The sequence below is a fragment of the Cryptomeria japonica genome, unplaced genomic scaffold, assembly GCF_030272615.1.
Source record: "Cryptomeria japonica unplaced genomic scaffold, Sugi_1.0 HiC_scaffold_152, whole genome shotgun sequence".
NCBI lineage: Eukaryota > Viridiplantae > Streptophyta > Pinopsida > Cupressales > Cupressaceae > Cryptomeria > Cryptomeria japonica.
In genome coordinates, this window is record NW_026728974.1 from 1 (window position 1) to 9,474 (window position 9,474).

Sequence of the window (9,474 nt, forward strand, 5' to 3'; positions counted from 1 at the left end):
AGGTGTGCGCACCAAGGTGCACGCGAGGTGCGCACCCGGGGCAAACCGGGGTCCGGCTTCGTGCACGCCGCACCTTGGAGCACACATCGGGGCGCTCCCGGGTTCGCACCGGCGTTGCGCACCGTGGTGGGCACCTCGGAGCGCACCGTGGTGGGCACCTCGGAGCACACCAAGGTGGGCAGCGAGGTGCGCACCTTTGATGCGATGCCTTCACTAATTTCCATAAAAGGCAAAAGAAAACGAGATTTTAAAATTTCCGTTTTGAAAGATAGTGAGAAAAAGGGAATGCTGGTGCCATCTTGAGCCCGCCCTGGTGCGCAGCCCAGCCAAGGTGTGCGCACCAAGGTGCCCACCCTGGCGAAGGTGCGCGCCCGGGCAATTAACCCAACTTCCAACTTCGCGCGCGCCAGGGTGGGAGCGCACCCAACAACCGGGCCTGGGAAGAGCCAATGCGAGAAACCCCACCAAACGCTCTGACAAAAAAAGAGGGGGCGCTCCAGTAACCCCGCTTCGGAGCGCACCCTGGGCAAACCCAGCCAGGGTGCCCACCCCGGCCAAGGTGCAGGCGAGGTGCGCACCCGGGGCAAACCGGGCTCCGACAACGTGCACGCCGCACCTTGGAGCACACTTCGTAGCGCTCCCGGGTGCGCACCTCAGAGCACACCAAGGTGGGCAGCGAGGTGCGCACCTTTGATGCGCTGCCTTCACTAATTTCCAGAAAAGGCAAAAAAAAGAGGAGATTTTAAAATTTCCGTTTTGAAAGATAGTGAAAAAAACGGAACGCGGGTGCCATCTTGAGCCCGCCCTGGTGCACAGCCCAGGTAAGGTGCCCACCCTGGCAAAGGTGCGCACCCGGGCAATTAACCCTACTTCCGACTTCGTGCGCGCCAGGGTGGCAACCGGGCCTGGGAAGAGCCAATGCGAGAAACCCCACCAAACGCTCCGACAAAAAAAGAGGCGGCGCTCCAATAACCCCGCTTCGGAGCGCAGCCGGGGCAAACCCAGCCAAGGTGCCCACCCCGACGAAGGTGCACGCGAGGTGCGCACCCGGGGCAAACCGGGCTCCGACAACGTGCACGCAGCACCTTGGAGCACACTTCGAAGCACTCCCGGGTGCCCACCGGCGTTGCGCACCGTGGTGGGCAGCGAGGTGCGCACCTTTGATGCGCTGCCTTCACTAATTTCCAGAAAAGGCAAAAAAAAATGAGATTTTAAAATTTCCGTTTTGAAAGATAGTGAAAAAAACGGAACGCGGGTGCCATCTTGAGCCCGCCCTGGTGCGCAGCCCAGGCAAGGCATGCGCACCAAGGTGCCCACCCGCGGTGCACACCCGGGGCAAACCGGGCTCCGACTTCGTGCAGGCCGCACCTTGGAGCACACTTCGGAGCGCTCCTTGGTGCGCACCATGGTGCCCACCAGGGCGCACCCGGGGCAAACCGGGCTCCGACTTCGTGCACGCCGCACCTTGGAGCACACATCGGAGCGCTCCCAGGTTCGCACCAGCGTTGCGCACCTTTGATGCGCTGCCTTCACTAATTTCCAGAAAAGGCAAAAAAAAACGATATTTTAAAATTTCCGTTCTGAAAGATAGTGAAAAAAACGGAACGCGGGTGCCATCTTGAGCCCTTCCTGGTGCGCAGCCCAGGCAAGTTGTGCGCACCAAGGTGCCCACCCTGGCGGAGGTGCGCGCCCGGGGCAAACCGGGCTCCGACTTCGTGCACTGCATGGTGCCCACCAAGGCGCGCAACCCAGCCAAGGTGCCCACCGCAGCGAAGGTGCACGCGAGGTGCGCACCCGAGGTGCACACCCGGGGCAAACCGAGCTCCGACTTCGTGCACGCCGCACCTTGGAGCACACTTCAGAGCGCTCCTTGGTGCGCACCAGGGCGCGCAACCCAGCCAAGGTGCTCACCCCGGCGAAGGTGCACGCGAGGTGCGCACCCGGGGCAAGCCGGGCTCGGACTTCGTGCACGCCGCACCTTGGAGCACACATCGGAGCGCTCCCGGGTTCGCACCAGCATTGCGCACCTTTGATGCGCTGCCTTCACTAATTTCCAGAAAAGGCAAAAAAAAAAAAAAAACGAGATTTTAAAATTTCCGTTTTGAAAGATAGTGAAAAAAACGGAACGCGGGTGCCATCTTGAGCCCGCCCTGGTGTGCAGCCCAGGCAAGTTGTGCGCACCAAGGCACCCACCCTGGCCAAGGTGGGTCACGGGGTGGGTCCTAGGGTGGGTAACGGGGTGGGTACTAAGGTGCGTGCCAAGGTGGGTCATGGGGTGGGTGCCAAGGTGGGCACCAGGGTGGGTGTGCACCAACCCTAGCCAGGGTAGGTCACGGGGTGGTTGTCGGGGTGGGCGTCAAGGAGCCAAGGTGGGTGGCAAGTAGCCAAGTTGCGTGCCAAGGTGGGTGTCGGGGTGGGTGCCAAGGATCCAAGGTGGGTGCCAAGGAACCAAGGTGGGTGTCTGGGTGGGTGCCGAGGTGGGAGCCAGGGTGGGTCCCAAGGTGAGTGCAAAGGTGGGTGCCAGGGTCAAGGTGAGTGCCAATGTGGGTTCCAAGGTGCCAGGGTCAGGGTGAGTGCCAATGTGGGTTCAAAGGTGCTAAGTTGGGTGCGAGGTTGGGTGCGAGGGTGGGTGGGTGCCAAGGTGTGCTAGGTGGAAGCCCGGGTGGGTCGGCATCCCATGGGTGTCGAGTTGGGTGCCTGATGGGTGCTTCTTGTCAAGTTTTAGTCGTCGGGACTCATTTCGAGCCTTAGAGGTCGTTTCTTGTCCGGTTGCCCTGTCTTCGACCTGGGAACCCAATTTTGGTCCTCGGGTCCCATTTTTTTTTGTCTCGCATCCCACTTTTGGCCTGTGGCCTTTTCGGGGTCGATTCTCGTTTTGGGCATCAGAGCATGTTTCTTCTCCTAAAACCCAATATTTGTTTATTAAGTCTCGGAACACATTTTTGTTCTCGTGGACCCATCATGGGTCTTGGAACGCATTTGTGGTCCTTGGGTCCCATTTTGCATCCCGAAACTTGTGTTTTGGTGCTTGATCCCTATTTTGGGTGCCCACCTTGCACCAAGTGCGCACCCGGGGCAAACCGAGCGCCTTGGTGCACCGGGGCAAGATCGAGCGTGCACCCGAGGCGCCCCGAACATGCACCAAGGTGCACTCGGCCCACATGTGAGCGCAGGTCGTTGCGCCCGAGGTGGTGTGTGGGCACCGCGTTGCAGACGGGACACTGCACGCACACGACGCCCCGTCCAGGTGCACGCACGTAGGCCGGGCCGGGTGCACACCCGACGCCCTAGCAAGGTGCGCGCACCCGGGCAGGGCTCACACTTGGCGAACGGGGCGCACTTCGCGAGGGAGGGTGTGCACCTCGACGGGGGTGGGTGGCCGGGGTGGATTCGCACGTGGGTCGCGGTTTGCTAAGTACACACTGCGACAAGCTCATAACGGGTGCGATCATACCAGCGTTAGTGCACCGGATCCCATCAGAACTCCGCAGTTAAGCGCGCTTGGGCCGGAGTAGTACTGGGATGGGTGACCTCCCGGGAAGTCCCGGTGTTGCACCCTTTCTTAGTTTTTCGCCGGGCGTCGCAATGCTATTTGAATAAACCTTTTGCCCGTTTGCGTTCTCGTCGGGGCCGGGCCGGGCCGGGGTGCGCTGCCCGCACTACCGCGCGCGCGGGGGCGACACCGAGCGCGCACCCGAGGCGCCCCGAGCACACAGGCCACGGTGCAACCCGGGCGTTGTGCGCGCACCCCGGTGCGCCCGAGGTGCTGCGCGCGCACCCAGGTGAAATCGGTGTGCACCTCGGCCAGTGCGCGCTCGGTCGAGTCGCGCACGTTGGCCAAGGTGCACGGTGATGTTTCTTACTCTAAGGTTCCGCACCAGACGCCCGGGACAGGTGAGCGAAGCTGGGCGGGGCCGGGTGCGCGGCCGGGGCAGGTGCACGCAGCTGGAGAGAGCTTTGGAGCACACCAGAGGTGCGCACCTTGGAGCACACTTCGGAGCGCACCAATGATGCGCTCCATTCAAAAGTTTCCTGAAAAGGCAAAAAAAGTTGAGATTATAGAATTTCCCACTTGAGAGATTGTAAAAAAAAAAAATTTAAAATGAAGGAAACGCGGGTGCCAAGGTGTGCGCGCCCGGGTGCGCAGCCCAGCCAAGGTGTGCGCACCAAGGCGCCCACCCTGGCGAAGGTGCACGCAAGGTGCGCACCCGAGGCAAACCGGACAATTAACCCAACTTTCGACTTCGCGCGCACCTGCGCACCTTGGAGCGCACTTCGGAGCGCTCCTTGTTGCGCACCAATCTTGGGCACCTCGGAGTGCACCATGGCGCCCACCAAGGTGCGCACCCGGGGCAAACCGAGCTCCGACTTCGTGCGCACCTTGGAGCGCACGAAAGGTGCGCACCATGGCGCCCACCAAGGTGCGCAGCCCAGCCAAGGCGTGCGCATCAAGGTGCGCACCCTGGCGAAGGTGCGCACCCGGGGCAAACCGAGCTCCGACTTCGTGCGCACCTTGGAGCGCACAAAGGGTGCGCAACCCAGCCAAGGTGTGCGCACCCCGGGCAAACCGAGCTCCGAATCGTGCGCACCTTGGAGCACACTTCGGAGCCCTCCTTGGTGCGCACCGATGTTGCGCACCTCGGAGCGCACCCGGGGAAAACAATGCAATTAACCCGACTTTCGACTTCGTGGGCACCTCGGAGCGCTCTCGGGTTCGCACCTCGGAGCACACCGAGGTGCGCACCTTTGATGCGCTGCCTTCACCAATTTCCAGAAAAGGCAAGAAAACATTGAGAAGGTGTGCGCACCGAGGTGCCCACCCTGGCGAAGGTGCACGCGAGGTGCGCACCCGGGGCAAACCGGGCTCCGACTTCGTGCACGCCATGCTGCGCACCTTGGAGGGCCATGGTGCGCACCTTGGAGCACACTTCGGAGCGCTCAATGGTGCCCAACCCAGCCAAGGTGCCCACCGCGGCGAAGGTGCACGCGAGGTGCGCACCCGGGGCAAACCGGGCTCCGACTTCGTGCACGCCGCACCTTGGAGCACACTTCGGAGCGCTCCTTGGTGCGCACCAGGGCGCGCAACCCAGCCGAGGTGCCCACCCCGGCGAAGGTGCACGCGGGGTGCGCACCCGAGGCAAACCGGGCTCCGACTTCGTGCACGCCATGGTGCCCACCGCGGCGAAGGTGCACGCGAGGTGCGCACCCGGGGCAAACCGGGCTCCGACTTCGTGCACGCCGCACCTTGGAGCACACTTCGGAGCGCTCCTTGGTGCGCACCAGGGCGCGCAACCCAGCCGAGGTGCCCACCCCGGCGAAGGTGCACGCGAGGTGCGCACCCGGGGCAAACCGGGCTCCGACTTCGTGCACGCCATGGTGCCCACCGCGGCGAAGGTGCACGCGAGGTGCGCACCCGGGGCAAACCGGGCTCCGACTTCGTGCACGCCGCACCTTGGAGCACACTTCGGAGCGCTCCTTGGTGCGCACCATGGTGCCCACCAGGGCGCGCAACCCCGCCGAAGGTGCACGCGAGGTGCGCACCCGGGGCAAACCGGGCTCCGACTTCGTGCACGCCGCACCTTGGAGCACACTTCGGAGCGCTCCTTGGTGCGCACCAGGGCGCGCAACCCCGCCGAAGGTGCACGCGAGGTGCGCACCCGGGGCAAACCGGGCTCCGACTTCGTGCACGCCATGGTGCGCACCAGGGTGCCCACCGCGGCGAAGGTGCGCACCCGGGGCAAACCGGGCTCCGACTTCGTGCACGCCGCACCTTGGAGCACACTTCGGAGCGCTCCTTGGTGCGCACCAGGGCGCGCAACCCAGCCGAGGTGCCCACCCCGGCGAAGGTGCACGCGAGGTGCGCACCCGGGGCAAACCGGGCTCCGACTTCGTGCACGCCATGGTGCCCACCGCGGCGAAGGTGCGCACCCGGGGCAAACCGGGCTAGGACTTCGTGCACGCCGCACCTTGGAGCACACTTCGGAGCGCTCCTTGGTGCGCACCATGGTGCCCACCAGGCCGCGCAACCCAGCCAAGGTGTGCGCACCAAGGTGCACGCGAGGTGCGCACCCGGGGCAAACCGGGGTCCGGCTTCGTGCACGCCGCACCTTGGAGCACACATCGGGGCGCTCCCGGGTTCGCACCGGCGTTGCGCACCGTGGTGGGCACCTCGGAGCGCACCGTGGTGGGCACCTCGGAGCACACCAAGGTGGGCAGCGAGGTGCGCACCTTTGATGCGATGCCTTCACTAATTTCCATAAAAGGCAAAAGAAAACGAGATTTTAAAATTTCCGTTTTGAAAGATAGTGAGAAAAAGGGAATGCTGGTGCCATCTTGAGCCCGCCCTGGTGCGCAGCCCAGCCAAGGTGTGCGCACCAAGGTGCCCACCCTGGCGAAGGTGCGCGCCCGGGCAATTAACCCAACTTCCAACTTCGCGCGCGCCAGGGTGGGAGCGCACCCAACAACCGGGCCTGGGAAGAGCCAATGCGAGAAACCCCACCAAACGCTCTGACAAAAAAAGAGGGGGCGCTCCAGTAACCCCGCTTCGGAGCGCACCCTGGGCAAACCCAGCCAGGGTGCCCACCCCGGCCAAGGTGCAGGCGAGGTGCGCACCCGGGGCAAACCGGGCTCCGACAACGTGCACGCCGCACCTTGGAGCACACTTCGTAGCGCTCCCGGGTGCGCACCTCAGAGCACACCAAGGTGGGCAGCGAGGTGCGCACCTTTGATGCGCTGCCTTCACTAATTTCCAGAAAAGGCAAAAAAAAGAGGAGATTTTAAAATTTCCGTTTTGAAAGATAGTGAAAAAAACGGAACGCGGGTGCCATCTTGAGCCCGCCCTGGTGCACAGCCCAGGTAAGGTGCCCACCCTGGCAAAGGTGCGCACCCGGGCAATTAACCCTACTTCCGACTTCGTGCGCGCCAGGGTGGCAACCGGGCCTGGGAAGAGCCAATGCGAGAAACCCCACCAAACGCTCCGACAAAAAAAGAGGCGGCGCTCCAATAACCCCGCTTCGGAGCGCAGCCGGGGCAAACCCAGCCAAGGTGCCCACCCCGACGAAGGTGCACGCGAGGTGCGCACCCGGGGCAAACCGGGCTCCGACAACGTGCACGCAGCACCTTGGAGCACACTTCGAAGCACTCCCGGGTGCCCACCGGCGTTGCGCACCGTGGTGGGCAGCGAGGTGCGCACCTTTGATGCGCTGCCTTCACTAATTTCCAGAAAAGGCAAAAAAAAATGAGATTTTAAAATTTCCGTTTTGAAAGATAGTGAAAAAAACGGAACGCGGGTGCCATCTTGAGCCCGCCCTGGTGCGCAGCCCAGGCAAGGCATGCGCACCAAGGTGCCCACCCGCGGTGCACGCCCGGGGCAAACCGGGCTCCGACTTCGTGCAGGCCGCACCTTGGAGCACACTTCGGAGCGCTCCTTGGTGCGCACCATGGTGCCCACCAGGGCGCACCCGGGGCAAACCGGGCTCCGACTTCGTGCACGCCGCACCTTGGAGCACACATCGGAGCGCTCCCAGGTTCGCACCAGCGTTGCGCACCTTTGATGCGCTGCCTTCACTAATTTCCAGAAAAGGCAAAAAAAAACGATATTTTAAAATTTCCGTTCTGAAAGATAGTGAAAAAAACGGAACGCGGGTGCCATCTTGAGCCCTTCCTGGTGCGCAGCCCAGGCAAGTTGTGCGCACCAAGGTGCCCACCCTGGCGGAGGTGCGCGCCCGGGGCAAACCGGGCTCCGACTTCGTGCACTGCATGGTGCCCACCAAGGCGCGCAACCCAGCCAAGGTGCCCACCGCAGCGAAGGTGCACGCGAGGTGCGCACCCGAGGTGCACACCCGGGGCAAACCGAGCTCCGACTTCGTGCACGCCGCACCTTGGAGCACACTTCAGAGCGCTCCTTGGTGCGCACCAGGGCGCGCAACCCAGCCAAGGTGCTCACCCCGGCGAAGGTGCACGCGAGGTGCGCACCCGGGGCAAGCCGGGCTCGGACTTCGTGCACGCCGCACCTTGGAGCACACATCGGAGCGCTCCCGGGTTCGCACCAGCATTGCGCACCTTTGATGCGCTGCCTTCACTAATTTCCAGAAAAGGCAAAAAAAAAAAAAAAACGAGATTTTAAAATTTCCGTTTTGAAAGATAGTGAAAAAAACGGAACGCGGGTGCCATCTTGAGCCCGCCCTGGTGTGCAGCCCAGGCAAGTTGTGCGCACCAAGGCACCCACCCTGGCCAAGGTGGGTCACGGGGTGGGTCCTAGGGTGGGTAACGGGGTGGGTACTAAGGTGCGTGCCAAGGTGGGTCATGGGGTGGGTGCCAAGGTGGGCACCAGGGTGGGTGTGCACCAACCCTAGCCAGGGTAGGTCACGGGGTGGTTGTCGGGGTGGGCGTCAAGGAGCCAAGGTGGGTGGCAAGTAGCCAAGTTGCGTGCCAAGGTGGGTGTCGGGGTGGGTGCCAAGGATCCAAGGTGGGTGCCAAGGAACCAAGGTGGGTGTCTGGGTGGGTGCCGAGGTGGGAGCCAGGGTGGGTCCCAAGGTGAGTGCAAAGGTGGGTGCCAGGGTCAAGGTGAGTGCCAATGTGGGTTCCAAGGTGCCAGGGTCAGGGTGAGTGCCCATGTGGGTTCAAAGGTGCTAAGTTGGGTGCGAGGTTGGGTGCGAGGGTGGGTGGGTGCCAAGGTGTGCTAGGTGGAAGCCCGGGTGGGTCGGCATCCCATGGGTGTCGAGTTGGGTGCCTGATGGGTGCTTCTTGTCAAGTTTTAGTCGTCGGGACTCATTTCGAGCCTTAGAGGTCGTTTCTTGTCCGGTTGCCCTGTCTTCGACCTGGGAACCCAATTTTGGTCCTCGGGTCCCATTTTTTTTTGTCTCGCATCCCACTTTTGGCCTGTGGCCTTTTCGGGGTCGATTCTCGTTTTGGGCATCAGAGCATGTTTCTTCTCCTAAAACCCAATATTTGTTTATTAAGTCTCGGAACACATTTTTGTTCTCGTGGACCCATCATGGGTCTTGGAACGCATTTGTGGTCCTTGGGTCCCATTTTGCATCCCGAAACTTGTGTTTTGGTGCTTGATCCCTATTTTGGGTGCCCACCTTGCACCAAGTGCGCACCCGGGGCAAACCGAGCGCCTTGGTGCACCGGGGCAAGATCGAGCGTGCACCCGAGGCGCCCCGAACATGCACCAAGGTGCACTCGGCCCACATGTGAGCGCAGGTCGTTGCGCCCGAGGTGGTGTGTGGGCACCGCGTTGCAGACGGGACACTGCACGCACACGACGCCCCGTCCAGGTGCACGCACGTAGGCCGGGCCGGGTGCACACCCGACGCCCTAGCAAGGTGCGCGCACCCGGGCAGGGCTCACACTTGGCGAACGGGGCGCACTTCGCGAGGGAGGGTGTGCACCTCGACGGGGGTGGGTGGCCGGGGTGGATTCGCACGTGGGTCGCGGTTTGCTAAGTACACACTGCGACAAGCTCATAAC

The 9,474-nt window shown here is 62.7% G+C and overlaps 1 non-coding gene across 1 annotated transcript; it reads left to right on the forward strand.

The window, feature by feature from the left end:
- Positions 1 to 3,440: 3,440 nt before the first annotated feature.
- LOC131866676 (5S ribosomal RNA) lies at positions 3,441 to 3,559 on the forward strand. The gene has a single exon (XR_009365276.1). It is a non-coding gene; the product is annotated as a 5S ribosomal RNA (ribosomal RNA).
- The last annotated feature ends 5,915 nt before the right edge of the window (positions 3,560 to 9,474 follow it).